The sequence below is a fragment of the Nyctereutes procyonoides genome, unplaced genomic scaffold (assembly GCF_905146905.1).
Source record: "Nyctereutes procyonoides isolate TBG_1078 unplaced genomic scaffold, NYPRO_anot_genome, whole genome shotgun sequence".
Taxonomy (NCBI): Eukaryota; Metazoa; Chordata; class Mammalia; order Carnivora; family Canidae; genus Nyctereutes; species Nyctereutes procyonoides.
Window position 1 is genome coordinate 15,120,069 of NW_026575051.1, and position 22,409 is coordinate 15,142,477.

Here is a 22,409-nt window from a genome sequence, read left to right on the forward strand (position 1 = left end):
CACATAGCCTGGCAGTCCCATTATTTATGTTACTTTGCTCACTTCTCAAAATGATCATTTCATACCTTCTCTTCTCTCCTCACTCTTTGCAGTAGCCTTGCCTCACCCTTCATTGAGAAAACACCCTTCAATCCAATGGAAATGCTAATTCTCCTACATACAAATTTTCACCCTGTCTTGCACTTGCTCTTCGTCCCTCCCTCTGATTTGAGAAGATGTGTCTCTGCTCCTCCTGCTGGCCTACCTCTTCCTCTACTTGGCTCTGGGTCCCATTTCCTCTTACTTTCTCAGCACTGGGTCAGTCCCAACAGCACACAAACATGCTTCAGAACCTCTCTTTAAAGGTCTTGCTTTAGGGCTCCCGGTGCATGGAGCCTGCCTCTCCCTCTGCCTGTGTCTCTGCCTCTCTCTCTCTCTCTCTCTCTCTCTCTCTCTGTGACTATCATAAATTAATTAATTAATTTAAAAAATTAAAAAAGAAAATCATATGGAGAAGAAAATATATTTGCAGTAATGTACCATATTTCTAGAAAAACATCCATGTATAAATGTACAGTTCAAATCCATGTTGTTGGAGGGTCAGCTGTACACTGCACAAAGAGACTTTCATGGTGCTCACCATGGCTTCCATGTTGCCCTAGTCAATGGTCCATTCACTGACCCTGAAGCACTATTTGACAGAGTTGGCTGCTTCCTCCTTGAAATCCCATATTCTTCTGGCTTCCATGGCACCCACTCTTCTAATGTTCTCCTATACCCCTCAACCTGGTTCCTCTTATCAATCTCCTTCATGACCTTTCTCTATATGATCTTTAAAAGATGGTGTGTCTCATGTTTAGTCCAGGATCCAACTGTCCTTTCTCACCTATGCTTTTTTCCAGGGTGACATCTGGCTCCATACCCAGAAGACCATTCATGGACAAGAGCAAAATAAAGATACTTTTAGACATAAAGACTGAAAAAATTTGTATCCCACTGACTCTGGCTGAAAGCACTAGTAAAATAGGGTAAAAATAGTCCTGTGCCATGGACTCCTTTGGCGATCTAGTGAAGACTATCGATCCTTCTCAGAATTATGTTTTTAAATACATAAAACAAAGCATGTAGGATTAAAAGAAAATAATTAGCCTTGTAATCTGGTTATCAAAATATTAAAACATGATGTGGCTTAGTAATATATTTACTTCTTTGTTAATGCATTCAATTAAAAGAGTTAAACAAGCAGGTTTAGTAACTACACAATTTTAAATAGTAATAATAATAAACTGGAGTTTGAGAATCTGCAACCTGTAATGTGATATTAAAATATCTGGGATTTCTATTGGTGACAAAGTCATAGGGACAGCTGATGCTGTGATGGTTTGTTGCCTATATTCCTAATTAAAGGATGTCCTTTTCACTCATATGTGGAATGTAAGAAATAGTGAAAGGGATTATAAGGGAAATGACGGGGAATGAGTGGGAAAAATTAGAGAGGGAGACAAACCTTGAGAAACTCCTAACTCTGGGAAACAAAGGGTTGTGGAAGGGGAGGTGGGTGGGGGGATGGGGTAGCTGGGTGATGGGCACTTGATGGGATGAGCACTGGGTGTTATACTATATATTGGCAAATTGAATTTAAATGAAAAAAATAAAAGAAGTCCTAAATTATAATTGGGGGTTAGTGAAAATAAAAGCATTTTCTCATTCAAATTCGTGGACTCTCTAAATTTTATTCATATAGCATCCATAAGCCTAGGTTAGGGATGTATTTAAGAAAGTAGGAAATTGAGCACTCAAGAACTGAACATCTAAAAACTATTTTTATACTATTAGTTTAAAAAATTATTAGTTAGGGGTGCCTGAGTGGCTCATTTTGTTAAGCATCCAACTCTTGATTGTGTTTCAGGTCATGATCTCAGGGTTGAAGAATGGAGTCCCACATCAGTCTTCACACTGAGCATGGAACCTGTTTAAGATTCTCTCTCTCCCTCTGTCCCTTCCCTTACTTGGGCATTCTCTCTCTCTCTCTCTCAAAAAAAAAAAAACGTTATAAATGAGTAACTTGCAAGTGAGATTATAAAGGAAAATAAAAACTAAAATACTGGGTAATGTGAAAGGGAACGTAATAGGTGCTCAATTAATACTTGTTTAATGAATAAATGGGTCAAACAGAGACTGGTTTTATCCTTGTCTGTTTTTCAGCTGGCTAGATACACACCATCAGGGGAATCCAGTATTTGCAAAAGCAAGGTCACAGCATGGTTTTGCTAATACACTGTGCACAGTAATGCTACATGACCTCCTGCTTGTTAATAAAATTACAGGAACCCCCCCCTCCGTGGAAGGGAACATACTCCACCATCTTAGCCAAACAGTTGAAGTAATTTCTGATATGGAGCTAGAAGTCCCTGGCACATAACCGATGCTCAATAAAATTGCCAAGACTTGCAATATGGAGGTAACACTAGTAGGCCAATGTCAGCTCTGGTCAAACAGAGAAGGCGACTTTGTAGTAAAACTGCCACCCCTGCAAGTACAAATCTCACCTCCTCCAGAGTCACTGCTCTTGCTTCCTGCATCACATCTAACAGTTATGTCCCTGGACTAACACTTCTCTCAAGTCTTCAAAAGAATAATGCATTCTTTATAAATGCCCTTTCAAGAATACATAATATGTCAGGCACAATGACAGTGTTTGCCTGAGAACGAAATCAGAAAGACTGGCTGACGCCTATGTCTAGGGAGAACAACAAAGTTTCTAAAATTCAGCCCTGCTGAGCAGAAGCATAAAATCGGGGACAGCAGTGGTAAGAATGGAAAATGAAGCATAAATGAACATTAATCAAAACTTCTTGAGTTAAACTCCTTGGGGAAAGGAAGAATGTGCCTTTTAAAAGCATAGAGATGTGGAATGCTGAAAAGGACAGAGCTCAGCACAGAGCTCTGGGGAACCCAAATACTCCATCGTTCACAGTATCTTGTTAGACCAAGATACTTGTTTGTCTTAATGTTGGGAAAGCATTCTTTGTTCACTTTGAGTGGCTTACATGTAGATTTATTGAATTCCCCATCTCCCCAAATCTAAGTCGTGGATATGGCATCACTTTGGCACATTGTTTACTCACTGATCTGTTCTATTTCATATCATTATGGCAAACGCAGAGTCTGTCTGGGCTTCTAGTCAGCCTGGTAATTGAGGTGGTGAATCCAAAGGCAAGGTGCTCTGGATTCTAGCCTATACTTTTTGGGTTTTTCAGAAATAGATGGGTAAGAGACTAGGGGAAAGGTGTTCATAGTGGTTGCTACCTCACTTTGAAACAGCCTACCATCGGGTATCCTGGCACCCTGTCTCATGGAAGTTGCTAATCCCTCCGTAGCTCTAATAGCCCATACCAGGGTAACCAGAGATCCAGGTTTCTAGGTTCAAGACCTCTCCTAGCTGCATTCATTGCCTTCTACAAATTAAAGTCTGCCTCTAGGGACCACTAGATTATTTTTAGATGTGCTACATAGCACACAGAACACAGCTACATAGATAGCAACAATTACATTATTCCAGGCCCACACCCCTTAAGCTTGCCTCATTTGACCTGGAACATTAACAGAGGGAAAACCATGTATTATTTTTAGTTTTTTCCTGAGTTCCTCTAATGTTATTCAACTTTCCATTTTATTTAGGGCCATCAAGATCTGGCCTTTGTGCTTTACGTGGCAGTATGTGTACACACTTAGGGTGTCCTTCTGTCCAGGATTGTTTATTTAAACCTGCTGAGCTCTCACTAAATATGGCCACTCTTATGAATGACCTCTGGCCCTTGAGTCACTTACTAATAAGTCAGCAATGCTCTCATATCATCCCTTCTTCAGTGCCAGAATCGCCTTCTACACCGGGTGCCTGCCCACAGGTTATTTATGAGCACAAATAGCAATGGCATTTGAGTATACTTCTAGTTTTAAAATGAAATGTTCTATATTTAAAATGAAATTTTCCAGGAACCAAGAAATGACTTAAAGAAGAGAATTGGTTGCCTAAGCCCAGTAAAACACACACACACACACACACACACACACACACACACACACACGTATACCATTACCACACACACACACACATGTGTATACCATTACCACACACACACTCCTATTTCTCTGCATTGCAAAATCAGAATGAAGAAAGTGGCAGTCAGTGCAGGGAATTCTGGACCATGGAGACTTCTTGTAGATTTGACATCTGCACCAGATCTCTTACTAATTCCTCCCTCTTTTATATGAAAACATTATTGTCAGTAATAATGCTTATTTTCTTGATTAAATCATTCAGATTCAAAACAACTAAACGAGAAAACAGTTCATTTTAAAATATTAAAATTCAATAAAATATTTAAGGTGGAACTAAATTTTGTGTCTGCCAAAAGAAGAGTATCATTTGCAGGTCGTACTCTCCTTTACTGTTATAAATTTTATTTATTTAATTAAAAATTTTTTATTTATTTTATTTTTAAAGATTTCATTTATTTATTTATTCGAGAGAGACAGAGAGAGATAGAGAGAGGCAGAGACACAGGCAGAAGGAGAAGCAGACTCTATGCAGGAAGCCTGACGCGGGACTCGATCCGCGGTCTCCAGGATCACACCCTGGCTGAAGGCGATGCTAAACCACTGAACCACCCGGGGCTGCCCTATTTTAAAAATTTTAAAAGAGATTTATTTATTATTTATTTGAGAGACAGACAGCAAGCGAGCACATGAGTAGTTAGAGGAAGAGAAACCCAAGCAGGTTACTCGCAGAGCATAGAGCCCGATATGGGGCTCCATCCCAGAACCTTGAGATCATGACCTGAGCTGAAATCCAAGAGTTGGATGCTTAAGGGATTGAGCCACCCTGGCACGCCTTCACCATTTTAAATTTTAAACACAAATAAAACTCCATTGTGGTCCCATAGAATAACAGAATTGAAGCAATTCCCATTCAGCTTGTCTATGCAACCACCACGCTAAATTTATTTATTTTTAATATATGTTCAAATGCGGGGACATATCATGCCCAAGGGCTACAGACCCTTCAAATAAGCTCAGACACTTACAAGGAACTTATTCTAGAAATAAGCACGTGTAGCTGAGTCCCTTTGTGTCAGGAGTCACTATATAACTGAGAGTTTTCTAAATTAACTTCTGTGTAGAATACAATCTTTATTTAAAACTAAGGAATACGGATCCCTGGGTGGCGCAGCGGTTTGGCGCCTGCCTTTGGCCCAGGGCGCAATCCTGGAGACCCGGGATCGAATCCCACGTCGGGCTCCCGGTGCATGGAGCCCGCTTCTCCCTCTGCCTGTGTCTCTGCCTCTCTCTCTCTCTCTCTCTCTGTGTGACTATCATAAATAAATAAAAATTAAAAAAAAAACCCTAAGGAATAAAAGTATGATAATTAGGACCTTATATTACTGAAGTTCACAAGTGATGGCACCCATTGTTTAGAACTTTAAAAAAAATCTTGTACAAAAGATTTTTTAGGAAGAGTATTTTGTCTCCGACAGTGTTTGGAAACGTTATCATGTGGTGATAATTTTTTTAAAGGCTTTGTTCATTCATGTTATTATTGATTTTGAATTCTCTACAGATTGTGTACCACCTTATTGCCTGTGACTAGGGGGTCCTCTCCCCACATCCTGCCCCCAGGGCCACCACACCCAGAGGATCTCTTCTTGTAAGCTCCTCACATGAGTGTACGAGTGTACGAGACTTTGGTGTCAGAGGGTGCTCATTCTCTCTTCATTCACTAGCCTCATCTGTTTTAACTGGGAGCAGTCCTTCAGGGATACAGACCAAACGGGATGGAGGAAGCCACTAGCACAGAGAAGTGGAGGAGAGCTGAAGAAGGACTCACTAAGACATTTCCCATCTGCCCTGAGGGAAGCTGACCTTGTCTTCCCCTCCCCCACCCCACCAGGCCCCCACCTGCTCCTCACTTCAGCTCCATCTGGAGACCTCTCCCTGGCCAGAGGAAGGAAGCCAAAAAATTCTTCATTCTCAATACAGTTCTGAACCCCCCAGGCCATCTGAAAAAAAAAGTGTGGAGTGTGGCTCTGACCAGGGGTCAGAAGGGAAACCAGCTTCAGCTCCACTTGACTTGAAGGAAGGAAGCAGGAAGCCCTGCTTGGGGCAGGGGGTGAAGCCATCCTCTGGGCCTGGCTGCCCTATTACCTCCTGACCCTCTCTCTAATCAAGAGCACGAGGGAATGGCTCCAGCACAGAAAGCAGAGCCTCTGCGGCTCTTTCCACTTTGCACTCTCAAGATTAAATACTGCATCTTGCACAAGAAATGACCCTTCTGGTTACTACTAAGTGGTTTATACCATGTCAGACAGTGAGTCAAGGCCCCAGTGAGCCTCCACAACTCTGTGGGGTGGGAGAGCAATTGTTGTCCCATTTCACAGACAGGAAACTCAATCACAGAGCTGATTTGGGGAGGATGGAACCCAGGCCTGCCTCATGTCCAAGGTCCTGTGTCCTGCCCAGGGTGGGGATGACTGGGGACCATCCCTCTCAGGACTCTGGTATCTGTGGATCCCAGGACATTACCTTCAGACCATGGTATTTGTGCGGCTGGATGGACAGCACTGGGGTCCATCTACTGGATGGTCGTAGAGTATGATTTTAGAAGTGTATAATGTGAACTTCTGGATAACTCAATTGTATGTGTGTATGATCAGATGCCAGGTATCCTCTCATTCTTTTCTTCCAGGTCTGTCTGTTGTACCTGCCCTCTCAGAATATCTCTTCTTGTGAAAGCATTATGAGCAAGGGTGTATTTAAATATGATAACAGTGACAGTGTGTGGATTTGCATCCACACTCTATGTAATTGCTCAAATCCTCTTTTTCATATGTTTCTTCTTCTAAGCTATGCATCATTCATTCATTCAGTAAATATTTATGAAAACTGATGCTCCAGACACTAATCTAGACCCTGGAGATAAGCAGTAACTAAAACAGCTGTCGCCTATGAGCTTGCATTCTAGTTGGGGAAGCATGCTGGTGAGCCTCCAGCCCTTCTGTCCCCCTGCTCTGTGCCCAGGAGGACGACCCCACATCCTGCAGTGCCTTGTCATTTTGGAGGGCAATGGGAAGGACAGGAAGGTGGGAGATCCCAGTAGGAGACTGCAAGATGGAAAGAAAGGGGAGCCAGGTATTTGCTTCCTCCCGGCACGCTGCGGTTTTGGCAGTGGCTGTGTTCCTCCACCCTCAGTCCAATTCTGAGGAACTCCCTCTACCCTGGCTACAGATCTTGCCAGGCTCCTCTGACACCCCAAAGTCAACCTTCTTGCCCCTGTGTGCCCTGGGGGAGGCAATCAAGGACATCTTGATGCCTGCTAGTGCCCTGTTGACTTAAGTGCCTCCAGTTTTCCAGTTAGCCTTTGGCACTGTTATTTCTTTCCTGCCAGTAATATAGCCAATAAATAAATAGGCTATATATCAGTTGAGCACAAAAGCTATGTAGTAACATAAAGCAGAGTAAGGGCAATAAAGTGTGTGTGTGTGTGTGTGTGTGTGTGTGTGTGAATATTTTTTTATCTGTAGGTATGGGAGTCTTGCTTTAATAGGTCAGCTGACTGCTCAAGCTCCAGCTGTCTGGATTGAGTGCAGGTAGGGGTTGGAACCGAGGTAGCTCAAAGGTGAGGGGGTACAGCAGGAAAGGGGAGGGCACTGCTTGCCTGAGAGCTTGTGGGGGCTCAGAGCAACTAAGCAGACAAACAAATTGATATATTTGGAGGACTTCAATTTAAGATTCCTATGTGGAAATCAAATAAATGAGAAGAAAGAGAAAGTTAATACAAATTCATTGTTTCTCGGGCTCAATGAAAGTCATTTTCTGCTTATTTCCTTTTTGTATAATAACTGTTCATTTCAGTTACCTTTTAGTAACTTTCCTTTGAACTCATTGTTTCAAAACTCAAAAATGACTTTCGGTAAATGCTGAATTTTGTTGTAAGAATATGGAATACAAAGCTTCACTAATGAATTTCACTGGTAAACTAAGAGGCAAAATTGAGTAGTATGGAAAAAAATCTTACAATGTATAGTAAGCCCATTTCTTCACTATGAAACAGAGACTGTTAATAGAATTGAATCTGCTTTGGAGTGATGAAGATATCCAGATGCTCTGAAATATTCAGAATGGTGTTTGCATGTTAATACTATAGATAGAGGAATTTAAGCTACTGGATTGGTAATCAAACCCCCACAGAAACTCGGTTTCTTGTGATTTGTATTTATTTTTGCTCCTGGGAGCCTCACTTTGATTCATCACTCGTGTTAATAATTGTTAATTTGGCTACTTGCTATTTTTCACATCAACCTTTTTCTTCTACATCTTTGGTGTGAAAAACTTAGTTTGTGACCATGACATTAAAAAAGGTAGATTGGGGCTCCTACATGGTTCAGTGGTTGAGCATCTGCCTTTGGCTCAGGGTGTAGTCCTGGGTTCCTGGGATTGAGTCCCTTGTCAGGTTCCCTGCCTGGAGCCTGCTTCTCCCTTTGTCAGTTCTCTGCCTCTCTCTCTGGGTCTCTCATGAATAAATAAATAAAATCTTTTTAAAAATAAATAAAAATAAAAAGGTAGGATTTTTTTTTTTTTTTTTTGTAAGCAAAGGGAAACATTAAGCTTCCAGGATCTTTTCTTCTCCATCCACCCTTTCACTCCTCTCTTGTTTGAGGCGATTTAGGGTTTCCCAGCCTCATCCTGCCTTATCTATCAAGGAGGAAATAACAACCGTTGGGATATATGTTGGCTTTAGCCAGCTGGCCACACTCAAAAGACACCAGTCGCCTATTTCCACATTCACAGCCCATTCCATAGACTCAGATTCAAACTGTTTTAAAGGGTAGAGAAACTTGCTCAAAAGCGGAGACTCTAAACCCCTCCAAAGGGGCAAACCCTTTACTGAAGTGTTTGCTTTGGGCAACAAGTGACTTCCTGCTTTGCAAACAGAAGTTTCAAAGGGTTGATTTTTGAAATTCCAAAGAAACCTACAGTCACCATATTTTGACCACTTATAGATCAAAATCAATCAGAATATTGGGAATATTTGGATTAAATTTTCTTCAACTTCAGAAATATTCAGAAGTTAAAGGAGCATTAAAGCAAAGAAGGAAAGAGGTTTAGTAATTCTTCCTTGCAGGAACTTTCAAATTTTAATGCAGCTTAAGAATCACACAAAACAGATGAACATAAAGAGAAGGAAAAATAAAGTAAGATGAAACCAGACAGGGAGATGAATCACTAAGAGACTCTTAACTCTAGGGAACAAGCTGAGGGTTGCTGGAAGGGAGGGGGTGGGGGGTTGGGGAACTGGGTGATGGGCATTAAGGAGGGCACGGGATGGAATGAGCACTGGGTGTTACGTGCAACTGATGAATCCCTAAACTATACATCTGAAACTAATAATACACTATATGTTAACTAAATTGAATTTAAATATTTTTTTAAGAGTCACACAAATAATTGTCTAAGTTCTTGGCTGTATGATCAGAGATTCTGTTCTGAGGCACCACAGACCAGCAACATAAACATCACCTGGGAATGTGTTAGAAATGTCAATTCTTGAGACCACTCAGACCTCTAGATTCTAACATTCTTGAGGTTGGGCCCAGTGATTAGTGTTTGAACAAGCTCTCCAGAGGTGATTCTGAGGCACACCAAGGTTTTAATAACCATTGAATAGAGCATGACTTTTTTTTCTTAGTGGTTCTCACTTGGAGGAAAATACTGTTGCCTGGTCCCCAGATGGAGGCCTGTCGAATCAAAAGCTCCTTGTCTGTTAAGAGAAACACTGACAGATAAGGGAGCTGCTGGCTTCGTTCATGGAGAGTTTCTCCTTTCCTCAAAACGACATAATCACCTTCAGCTAAAACCTTTCATCATTAGGGCTACACATCCATCTTCACCTCCCTCTGCCATTTTGTCCTTATCTTCCTCTCTCCCCTGAAACCCCCTCGGTGTCCTGCAAGCACTGTGTTCTCCAGCCTCCCCCCAGAACTGCCTCCTTCTTCCATTTTCACTTGTCCAAGTCCCGATGTCCTTCAAGGTCTGAATCAAAGTCATTCCTTGCAAGAGGCTGCCTCTGACTCCCTCTAGTTATGTGTACACCTCTGCCCTGGTTTCTGTCAAAGCCCTTACTGAACTGCACAAGAATTGTCTATTAGTGGGCTCGTCCACTGTCCTGTGAGCCCCCTTTACCCGACTCTAACCCCCAAGACAGGACCTTGTCTGTCTACTGTTAAGTGCCTGGCACCTAACACAGTGTTGGGCATGGAGGAGGCTAGGGCTCAATGTTTGGTATGAGTGAATTGTTGAGGTGGTGCATGACCAGAGGTGCTCTAAGAGATTAAGTCCAAGTTCTACCACTTACTAGCCATGTAAATTCAGGCAAATTATTTAATCTCTCTGTTCCTTAGTAGTTGGTGTGGATGATACTTTTGTTGTTATTCTTAATCGCTCTCTCTGGGGGAGAACCAACTCTGCCACAGGGTTTATGCTGAGTGCTTTTTAAGAAATTGTTCACACACTATGTCATTTAATTTTCACAACAATCTATGAACTACTTAGCTATTCCCATCTGAGAGAGGGAGGCTTAGAACAGTCAGTCAGTTGCCAAGCCTTGTATAAAAACTATAGACAGTGGAGAGGGAACAAACGGAAGAATTTGAGGCAGTATCTGAACTCCAAACCCAGGACCTGTCATGACACTATACTGTGCTCTAAGACAAGTTGCCAAGACATAAACAAACCTAGAGTTAAACACAGGATGGTGTAAGGGATGGTACAAAGCAGTATATGATTCTCCTCCAAACTGTGGCTCAGGGAAGAGGTTACAACTTTGGCAGGAAGATCCCTGCAAAGATGAGCCCAGATGGTAAGACTATTAACCTACCCAGAGGAATGCAGGGAGGGGCCCCTTAAACCAGCAGTGTAAACACTTTTCTAAACACAAGCTGGCAGGTATTTTCTAAATATTGTGACTTACACACAACTCGAGGTGCATCAGACCTTGGAAGCACCATCTCTCATGATACTTGAAAAGTGTGGACGTTGTAGACTACCCCGCCCCCTCCCCCCCAACCTGCCCTCACACACAGGTGGGACTAGGTCCCGGTAGAGCCTGGCAATCTGCATTTTGACCAGTGCTCCAGTCAACTGATCTGTTGGCAATGTCCAGTTGTCTTGTACTCATGTTGTACATATGTCAGCATAAAAACCCAAAATAGAGATTTTAAAGGGATGAGATTCTTCAAAGTAAAGAGCAGTCCACCTAAGCCCTCCTCCTGGCCCCATGGGAGATGCAGAGCTGGGTGAGCCTCAGGTACTGTCCTCAAAGCCCTGTCGTGCCCTGCACGCTCCCAGGGGGCAGCAGGTCAGGTGGATTCTGCACTGACTCAGGGCTCAGGCTCATTCCCCTGCGGCCTCCTCAGCTCTCCTGAAGTCAACTTTGCAAATCAATCACTGGCCTCTAGTGACCTGCAGGTACAGTGTGTGCAAGTCCTGCTTCCAGGTGAAGTGGCGACCTTGACAAATGATCAGTTCTGGTCCAACAGGCCTCCCCCCCACACTCCAGGTGCATGAAAATACAGTGTCATTCATGACACATTCAGGAATTCTCCCTGACTGGCAATTGAAATTCAATGTGAAGTCCAAGCTGTCATTTCAACAAAACACCAATAGGCAGTGTTAAGCACTGGGATTTCAATTTTTGGAAAAGGTGAAGTATTGTTAAAAAATAGCTTAGCTATGTGCACAGCTTAGTTTTACAAAATATATTAAAGTCATGGGTGTCTGTGGGGCTCAGTCAATTGAGTGTCCGACTCTTCATTTTGGCTCAGGTCATGACCTGGGGGTCCTAGGATGAAGACCAGCATTAGGCTCCATGCTCAAAGGGGAGTCTGTTCAAGATTCTCTCTCTCTCCCTTTCTTTCTGTCCCCCCCCTCCTCTCTCTCTCTCTCTCTCTCTCAAATAAATAAATCTTTAAAAAATAATATTAAAATTAAAGCTTACTAATACATCCATTGCAAAACAATGCAGATGTTATCCAAGTTCAGGGATTGGTTTACCGAAATGTCGGTGAAAGGGTGCTTTTGCATTTCCAATTCCTTACAAAACATTTATTGAAAACCTGCTGTGCCAGGTACCACACCAGGGGCTAGGAATAAAAATGTGAATAAGATGGCATCCCTGCTGCCTGGGAAAACGTGCACGCGAACAATGGCTGTGAATACAAACTTGTATGTATGTATGTCAACTCTAAGAGGCTTGGGAAATTGCTGTGAGAAGAGCTAGAAGAGAGGTGAGTTCTGCACATGGATGGGGGGCCCTCAAAAGGAAGTCGCTTGGGGGCATTGAAAATGGGCTCTGGGGGACACCTGGGTGGCTCAGCGATTGAGCTTTTGCCTTTGGCCCAGGGTATGATCCCGGAGTACTGGGATCAAGTCCCACATCAGGCTGCCTGCATGGAGCCTGCTTCTATCTCTGCTTGTGTCTCTGCCTCTCTCTCTGGGTCTCTCATGAATAAATAAATAAAATCTTTTTAAAAAAGAAAGAAAATGGGCTCTGGAAGACATGATCGTTTACTTGACAGAGAAAGGAAGAAAGAGGACTCTAGACAAAGGAATGGAGTACAGTGGGGAGGTGGTGCAGATGGAGAGAAGGTGGTCCAGATCACAGCCACCGGGAAGGTGAGGGCACAGCATATGGAAAGGACCTACAAAGAAAACTGGGAAGGCTCAGTGAGAAAAACACAAGGGAGACTGTGGGTCCCAGCAGGTGGGGACCAGACTGGGGGTGACAGTCATCAGCAACAGGTGCTGTGGGCAGTGAAATGAGATAGAGGTTCAGGGACAGTAGAGGTCAGAGATAATCTGGGCAAGAGCAATCGCCAGCATGTGTGGGGGAGGGCAGATGGGAAGACAGAGCACAGTGGTTAGCAGGGTGAGTGGTTGGTGATACCTTGAAGACAGGCACAACTGAAATGCTTCAAAAAATTTATATGGCAAGAGAAAAAGGAAGATGAAGGAACAATATGGGGTTGGGGATGATTTGCTGTTCCTACTGTTTTGAAATGAGAAAGACCTGAGTGGAATTCAATAATAATCAGATAGAGCCAATCAGAGAGGAAAGTAGTGAGGCCTTGGCGGGCGCGGAGGGGGCGAGGGAGGGAGAGCTCAGCTCTGGATACAGGAAAGGTCATCTCTGGAGACAGGAAGGGAGGAGGAAGAAATGGTGTTGAAGCTGATCCTTGCATGGAGTTGGTGGTGAGAAAGCAAGGGAGTCACTTCCTCTGCGAAGGCAATGCTGTCTCCTGGGAGTGGTGTGTGTGTGTGTGTGTGTGTGTGTGTGTGTGTGTGTGTGTGTATGCACGTATATATATCTGTGTGCACTCATGCACTTGGCCATGCTAGTGCTTGGAGATTTGTGGACAGTGGAAACACTGTGAAAATGTCTCCGGGGATACTTAGAGTCCCCAGCTGGGTAAGGGTTTGCGTATCTCTTTGGATTGTCCCAGACTTAGACTACACAGTTATCTGGCTTGTATCCTCCCTTATAACACATGAATGTGTGTGTCTGTATATATGTGTACACGTCATTATTCTTGATGTTTCTTGTAGGCAAAACTTCTGCTTTCCCCTGGGGCCTGGTAGAGTTTAGGTATGCAGCATAAGGGCAGTAAACTACTTGGTTGACTGGAAAATCTTCAACTCATGGTGTCCCATGTTAGGCAATAAGAGGGTCCCAAATGAGAACAGCAACTGTCATTATCGGAGGGTTCTGTCCTGGGGACAGGGAACCGAAACTGGGTCAACATTTTTCATAGGAAAGCATATAAGGTAAAGAAAGTAGAAATTTTACCTGGTCTAAGTTGTGATTGGGTGCTTGTTATGATACTGAATGAAAACTTTTAAAATGAAATGTTTTACACACACACACATACACACACACACTCGTTAGCCTGCAGGTGCACACACACAACCCGAAATCTTTCTGCACCTCAGCAAGCTGGAAGCATGATTTTTCTGTGATGTGGGGACACAGGAGTGGTGGACAGGAGAAAGGGTTAAGTCAGGATCTCTAGTAATGCTTCCACTTGTTCTCCGAGGGCTAACAAAGAGAGGAAGCACAGCCTTTGTAGAAGGAAATTCCCAGGCCCTACTTCGGACATTCGCAACCTGCCCTGTGAACCCCTGAGAGTGTCTGATAATAAACACTTGCAAACAAAACAATCCATAAAGGCATTTTTTAACAACATTCTTGCAGTTTCACCAAAGGGCTAGAACACCTTTTCCTGCATCTGCAGACCTGGAGGGGGCCTGGACATCCACCTACTGGCAGGGTCCCACAATCCCGGCTCAGAGCTGCCATTTGTATATGTGGTCCCCTTGCCCTTTGGGCCTTTGATCGTGCAGGGGCCCCTGCCCCAGACAAGGTGCTGGAATGCAGGTCACAGACCCCACACAGAGTAGGTACGGGCTGTCATGTGCAGACCTGAGACGTACCCCTTCGTCTTCCCTAGTGACCCCTAGATACAACCCTGAGCGTTGCAACCTTATGTACTAATGCAGTGACCTTCCCCAGAGTTAGGGACAGCTTGACAAAGACCTGAAAACTCTACTAGCAAAGCGTGCCAGTTAAGTAACAGATTAGGCTTCTTTTTCTGTAGTGGCAAAACAAAACAAAACAACAAAAGATCAAGCAAACTAAACCAAAAGAGCAACCCCCAAAGCAGCAACAATCAAAATCCCTGGAGACTTGATGGTAAATATTTTTACAGTAATTTCTTGTCAGGAACTCAAAGTGTATTAGGCCCAAAATGGAAACCCGTTAGCAAAAGTCTAGTTTGAGTCAGTTTATTTGTAATATTGTATCTTATTCCTCCCAAAACTAATAGGACATGAGGTTGTTTTGTTGCGCCCATTTTGTGGATAGATAAATCAAAGAACAGAAAGTGGCTTGGGATAATAGCAAAGATCCGAGTGATTCAGATAAATGTGTGATATCTGCTCTCCGTATGTGCGTGTGGCTACATGTGTGTGCATGGATGCTTTTTTTTACTACAACATGCTTGACAAGCCCTTTATTAATTGTGGTCAAATGCAGGATCTTTGAATGACATCCCTATTTCTGGGCTAGAGGAGAATCCACTTCACGGCACGGGTGCGGATTAGATCTTTGGCTGCCAACAGAAAGCTGAGCCTTTATTTTTAAAATGCCATCACAGGTCTCTGGGATATTTTTAGATGAAATAATCATACATGTCTACTCATTTGCATCTGCCCAGAGCTGGCGGGCGACCTCCATATTGACCCCAGCACTCAGGACCATGTAGACTGAGGGAATGACAGGTTCCAGATCTCTCTTTGGGCGGGGTTACCATGAACCTTCCACTCGGGCCTCCTGCCCTTTGTACTGTAACAATGCACGGAAACACAGCCTCGTTAGAGGAAATTCCCAGGGCCATAGTTTGGACATTAGACAGTTGCTTTGCTATGTTGGCCAGGCTGATGTGCATCTAAAAATAAACACACTGGTCTGCATGGGTTTCTATGATTTTGCCATGCACAGTTGATTATATTTCAAAGGGATTTTTTTTTTAACTTTGTTTTTGAGAGAGCAAGCCTAGGTAAACCAGGAGATTAAAATATATCATGGTTTCTTGCTTTGGCAAAATGTAGCGTTTGCCGATACCCATTTCTGTGGAAAGGACCTCTGCTCTCTTGCTCTAGGATTCCAGAACAAGACTAAAGAGAGCATACTGAGTTGCTGTCCAACTGACTGCAGAAGATGTGAGGGTTCAATAACATGATCAGCCAGTTCTTCTGAGTTTAGGAAGAATAAAGCATTATTAGCAGGGAAGCCTGGAGCAGCCAGCAAGATGAGCCACGTAGGACCCTCCTGAGCCAAATTCTCCCCTACTCTAAGTCTCCAGGTCCTTAACAGGCAGAGAGGCTGCTACAAACACGGCCTATTTCGCAGAAAAGGAGATGGGTGGGAGCAATGGCTGAAGATCTCAACTCAGAGTGGGCAGACAGCCCCAGGCAGCTGTCCTCTCTCCATGAGAGTCCTCTATCCCCCTCATGGTCCCTGCAATTCACAGGAGAGTAGATTTCTGAACAGCTAAGAATACGTATCCATAGAGTAGCGTTTCTGTTTTATGGATAAAGCAGGGATTAGAGACAAAGCTCCAAGTCCTGCTGTTACTTGCCTCAACCTAGTTTGGAAGAAAATGTACCAAAACATGGCAATTTTCCATCAAATAAGAATGTGTTTGCAGCACCAGAAGTAACCCACAATCTAGTTAAAAAGTAACCCAAGAAGAGTGGTTTGGGGTGAACTTTTCCCACCTCATTGTTCTCATTTCTTTTTCGCTTTTCCTGGAAGTCCATTGTAGCTCTATTGTTGTGGCAAAGACCCTTTTTAGAAATGACCGCTGCAGATAGGTCGGGCTCGCTAGTCAGAATGCAGCTGCCATCACTCTACAGCCTGTTGATTTTTTTTTTTTTTTTTTTTTTGCAACACTCCTTTGGTGGTTTGGGTTGGGAACCTGACATCACAAGACTCCTGGTAGCTTTGAGCGGGAAGGACCTAGAGGTCATCACCCGGACTCCACCCAGTGCGGGCATCCCTTCGGGAACACCCCAGCCATGGGCTTCCAGGGTGCTGGCACACTGCCTGGGACAGGGCGTTCACCACGCCGCAAAGCAGCTCACCCGGTTTTAGGCAGTCCTGACGGTGGGTAAATCCTTCCACCATTGAACTAAAACCTGTTACCCTATAATTTCTACTCATCAATCTTCTGTTGACTTCTTTTCCCACATAGAGTGATCTTTAAATATTTGAAGGCAACCTTCACGTGTTACAAGACCAATCTTTTACTTTGAATATCTTCTGGTTCCTTCTACTAATCTGCAAATGACAATTTTCTCATTTTCTTTTTCAAGATTTTATTTATTCATGAGAGACACGGAGACAGAGGCAGAGACACAGGCAGAGGGAGAAGTAGGCTCCATGCAGGGAGCCCGATGTGGAACTCGATCCCAGGACCCGGGATCATTCCCTGAGCTGAAGGCAGATGCTCAACCGCTGAGCCACCCAGGTGTCCCCAGTTTTCTCATTTTCACCATCTTGGCCAGCCTCCTATTTTAAGAACTGATGTAGGGGGCACCTGGGTGGCTCAGGGGTTGAGCTTCTGCCCTTGGCTCAGGTCGTGATCCCAGGGTCCTGGGATTGAGTCCCACATCAGACTTCTTGCTGGGAACCTCTGCCTATGTCTCTGCCTCTCTCTGTGTCTCTCATAAACAAATAAATAAGATCCAATGTATTGGGGATCCCTGGGTGGCTCGGCAGTTTGGCACCTGCCTTCAGCTCAGGGCTTGATCCTGGAGTCCCGGGATCGAGTCCCACATCGGGCTCCCTGCATGGAGCCTGCTTCTCCCTCTGCCTGTGTCTCTGCCTCTCTCTCTGTGTGTGTGTCTCTCATGAGTAAATAAATAAAGTCTTTTTAAAAAATCTGATGTATTTCTTGAGGCAACACATTAGGTACTGAAGCTAATTAATCTCTACAACCTTTTGTACTAAAAATTAAAAATTATCTGTATTTCTAGAAATGAAACCAAGACTTAGCAAGATATAGCTACCTATGAAAGGAAATGGCAGAAGGGAGATTCAAAACCACGCCTGCCTCTTTCTAATCCACCACATGACTCTGATTAAAAAAGAAATGTTGCCAGGCACAGCCAAGGTTGATCCCAGGTACATTGTGAGATCGATGGGAGGTCATTAGAAATTTCGTATGCAAGCTGACCTTTCTTTTGTTGCTACAACTTGAGCTTCCTAATAGGGATTAATGTTAACTTGAAAGGTTAGGAACTGACCAGCAGAAAACACTTTGGCTGCTGAAAGGCGACTGTAGACAAGGCAGGTGTGTAGGAAGTACAGAGGCAAAAAGATGCATGAGTAATAGGAAGCAAGAAGGACTCCAGGAGGTCCAGGACGCATTTCCTTTGGAAGCTTCAGATGATGCAGGAGGGCTTGAAGATGGAAAGAGTCATTCCTTGAGATTGCCCAAGCAACTTGCTACAGACTGAGCTGGTGGTTGTTTCTAGAGAACAAAAAGAAGGTATTTGTTTCCCCCCAGCTGTCCAAGCGCCCCATGGGAGTGCCAAGCATGGGGACAAAGTATACTATGCCCTGCCCAACATTGGATTCTAGGCAACATCTGGTTAGGACACAAATCTTTGGGTGGAAAAATAAGAAGGAAATCTTTGTAGCTGTGCCACAGTGAGGGTCAGGGATGGGCTATACGTCTTGAAGCTTTTAGATGTGTCCTTGTACTACTTGGTAGAGCTACATTCTTCCCTTCTTCTGGCTGCTTTCCAAAACAGAGATTGCCTGAGGATGACAAGGTTTTTTTCCTTAGCTGCCCTGCTTCAACCAGTTTTATACCCAACAATTAATGTCAAGTGGGTTTCCTCAAGCTGCAGGTCACCGCTCCCTTTGAACCACTGCTACACCATGCTTGCCGGCTGAGCGTATGGCTGAGTAATACAATGACTCCCTTAAGATCTCTTCTTGCCAGCTTGACTCAGAGTACAGAGCATCGCCTTTCAAATAATCATCCAGCATGAGAGGAGGTGAGTGCAAAGCACTCTGGACATCATCCAGAGACATCATCTTCTCTATGTGCTCATGAAGGCAGGAGCGTCCCTTCCTTATATAGCTCTGTATCTTGCTCACCATTAAAGAAAAATCAAAGTTCAGAGAATGAAGGTGGCCCCACCCTAATTCACATGGCAAGTGAGTTTCAGGGGCAGGACTAAATCAGGGCCCTAAAGCACGACCCAGCTTGCTTTCTGCTAAATTACACTGCCTTCTAGTGCCCAATGCCTTTACCTGGATATGCCAATATTTATTAGAGATCAGACTTTCAGTTTTCATGTTTTTTTAAGAGATTTTATTTATTTGCTCATGAGAGACACAGAGAGCGGCAGAGACACAGGCAGAGGAAGAAGGAGGCTCCATTCAGGGAACCTGATGTGGGACTCGATCCCAGGACCCCCAGGATCATGCCCTAAGCCAAAGGCAGACCCTCAACTGCTGAGCCACCCAGGCATCCCTAGACTTTCAGTTTTCCTTAACGCCTTTTAGGGAGAAGCAGGATAGAGGATGATAAAGAATGTGTCCTCTGTAAGGAATGGAGGCAATGCTCACATCTGTGTCATTTGCTATCATATCCCCAGGACATGGCGCAGTGCCTGGTATGTAGTGGGTACTCGGTACATAGTTGCTGAAAAATGAGTAGGTCTCTGACTTAGAGTGGTAGACAGGAGGGGCACTGGTGGAGAAACACCTAATGGAAGAGGCTATCCATAGAGACATAAAGAAATAGATTCTGTGCCTAGTGGCTCAGTCAGTTAAACATCCAACTCTTGATTTTAGCTCAGGTTATGATCTCAGGGTTGTGAGATCAAGCACTACATTGGGCTCCATGCTGAGTACATAAGATTCTCTCTCTCCCCCTCTCCCTCTGCCCCCTCCACCCCAGCTTATGGGCTCTCTTTCTCTATCCCTAAAAAAAAAAAAAAAAAAAAAAAGATTCTGAAAGGTATGGCACATAGTGGATATTCAAAATACTTGGTGAAGGGATCCCTGGGTGGTGCAGCGGTTTGGCGCCTGCCTTTGGCCCAGGCGGAATCCTGGAGACCCGGGATCAAATCCCACGTCGGGCTCCTGGTGCATGGAGCCTGCTTCTCCCTCTGCCTATTTCTCTGCCTCTCTCTCTCTCTCTCTGTGACTATCATAAATAAATAAATAAAATACTAGGTGAAAAAATGAATCCAGTGAAGTCTCATAAAAGACAGCATGGGAAATATTATGGAGATTGGCAATCTCCTTGGAAAACTTCAAATTATAGCTCTCAATCTGGTAATAAATTTGGGCTCTTCAGTCAATATATCCATTCATTTATTCATTCATTTCTTCATGGATTCAATAAACATTGATTGAGCATATGCTATGCACCTAGCATTGCACCAAGAGTTATAGATTCCAAAGTAAAAGCCTAATAACTCCCACAGATGAAAATAAGTAAAGCAGTCATGATATAATGTGCTAAAGACTATGAAAAAAGCATTTCACCGAGTGCCATAGAGCAGAGACTTGATAGATATTTGGTCTGAGGTGGACTAGATGAGGAGAAGGAGGGTTTACTAATCAGGCTGCAATGGTGGTTGGGTAGAGAAGATGAGTGGTGGCCTCCTGGACAGGGAAAATGGCACAGAGAGATGTAGGCAGGCATTAGAATTGTCATGTCTTGGGGAAACAGAAAGTGCTCTGTACAGCTGGAAAGATAGGTGGTAAGAGGTGGGATGAAAAGGAGCAAATTTAGAAGGTCTTGTCTGCTTTCTTTAAGTTGGGGCTTCTCAAACTTCAATGTGCATATGAATCACCCATGGACCTGGTTAAAATACAGATTCACGGAGTCTAGGAAGAGAATGGAGAATTTGCATCTCTAACAAGCTCCCGAGCGATGTGTGATGCAACTGACCCAGAACAGACTACCCTGTAGGTAGCAAGGATGTAAGCAATGGGGTGCAGAGGAAATATCTCACTGAGGGGAGTGACATTATCGCAACTGCATGTTCCCAAGAACCTGTAGCAGGATATGGAGGATGGAACAGAAAGAGACTGTGCTAAGGTAGAATGTTTAAGTGGCAAGAAATCACAAGCATCTGAACTAAATAGGCTTGGAAAGAATAGCCAGTGTTCAATACATGGATGTAAATTGGCTGATATTCTGTAAAGTCACCATAAAATATTTCCTCCAGAGGAAGGGTTAGTCGTGAAGACAAAAACAAAATAATAAAAACACAAAAGGCAAAAAAAAAAATTCTAGAGAAATATGTAGTGTTATTTAAATAAAACTTGACCCCTCTCCAAGTCTCAGATGACACATCACCTTGATTCTCAATAGCAACCAAAAGAAGTCACCAGCGAAGGGGTGAGCACCATCCTGGCAGCCAATTATCACAGCAGGATAAATAAAATCAGCCTCTTGGCCATCACTTCATAGACATTGTCACTACTTGCATCTAATATCAGGAATCTGCAGAGAGAGCAATTGTTTCATATTTTCAAATGTGGAATATAACATGAAGGTCCACCAGAACCTAAAGAGAATCTCTAATTTACTTATAACTTATAGGTACTCTAAATAGGAATAGGTACTTTTACTTATAACTTATAGGTACTCTAAATTAGGAACATTAGGATCATTTATTTCTATTTCTGTGACAAAATCCTCTGTGATCTCTGGTACATTTTTAACTCAAAAAAAAAAAAAAATACAACCCTACCTCAGAAAGAAATTCTTAAAAAATCATGGTAGGTGTCTATGTTTTGAAAAGAAAAGTCAGGCAGTAAGCTTTTCCCTCTTTTGCAGAAGTCAAAAAAAAAAAATGCAACTTCTAATATGATATGCCCTCCAAGGAAAATAAGAATCAGCTCCATGTTTTATGTACCATGTACCAGTTGGCATTCTTTTTCCAAAGAGGTTCAAAATCAAAAAAGCCCAAATGTCATCTCTCTGGTCACAAGTTTTTCTCACAGTCCAGAAATCAGTAAATCTCAACAAGACACACATGTTGAAAAGACGCAGCCAGCCAGAGAAGCCATATACACACATATACTTCAGAGCAGCTTGATTCCCACCAAGACAGAACAAAGTAATACAGGGACCTACCTTGCTCTTCTGGGATTTGCAGCGTCCTAAAATCTGACCCTGTACTGGAGATCTTCCCCTGAACCTCCTAGGTGAGGTGAAATTCAAAGGCCTCCCATTCAATCACACGACCACAGGAGGGAGGCGTTTTTACCAGACCAGTTTCAGATCCTCAGGGCTCAAACAGACCTCAGGGAGCAGAGGTGAACTGCCTTCTTCTCTGCCGCAGGAAAAAGCTGGAAGACACAGTGTGGCTGGAGGTGGAGGCGGAGGCTGGGGGAGGGGAAGTAATATGGGAACCCGTAATAAATAAAAGATCCTCTCCACATGATTTCCTGTATTTGGTGCCTGTTGCCTCTCTCCAGGCTCCCTAGAGGAAATAAGAAATTTAAACTTGTCTTTTGGCCACTGGAAAGAGGAGAATAAACATGCTAAGGCCCATGAAAATATGAATGAGCTGAGCAGCGGGCAGGGGCTGGTGGGTCAGCTAGCTTTACCTTTTACCAAGTGCTTTCTTCCTGAAATTTCTCCAAGTGTTTAACTCCGCACAAGTCAAGAATGCCCTCATCCTCTCCCACTGAGCCAAAGCATTCTCTGGCCAGGGTCCAGATGTGTTACAGAGCCCCTGAAGAGAGGCAGGTCAGAGCAGGCCTGGAAGAGTCTGCT

At 43.6% G+C, this 22,409-nt stretch overlaps 1 protein-coding gene across 8 annotated transcripts in view; it reads right to left on the reverse strand.

The window, feature by feature from the left end:
* The window catches only part of ADGRF5 (adhesion G protein-coupled receptor F5), a 100,881-nt gene extending 78,768 nt beyond the window's left edge, over positions 1 to 22,113 (reverse strand). For 6 of the 8 annotated variants that reach the window (XM_055330276.1, XM_055330273.1, XM_055330280.1 and 3 more), the window contains exons 1-2: positions 21,765 to 22,113; positions 20,982 to 21,128 (exon numbers count right to left, since the gene is read on the reverse strand). The gene's annotated coding sequence lies outside the window, so the exon portion shown is untranslated. The remainder of the gene's footprint in view (positions 1 to 20,981; positions 21,129 to 21,764) is intronic. The other 2 variants (XM_055330277.1, XM_055330274.1) reach the window with 1 other exon arrangement.
* Between the last annotated feature and the right edge of the window lie 296 nt (positions 22,114 to 22,409).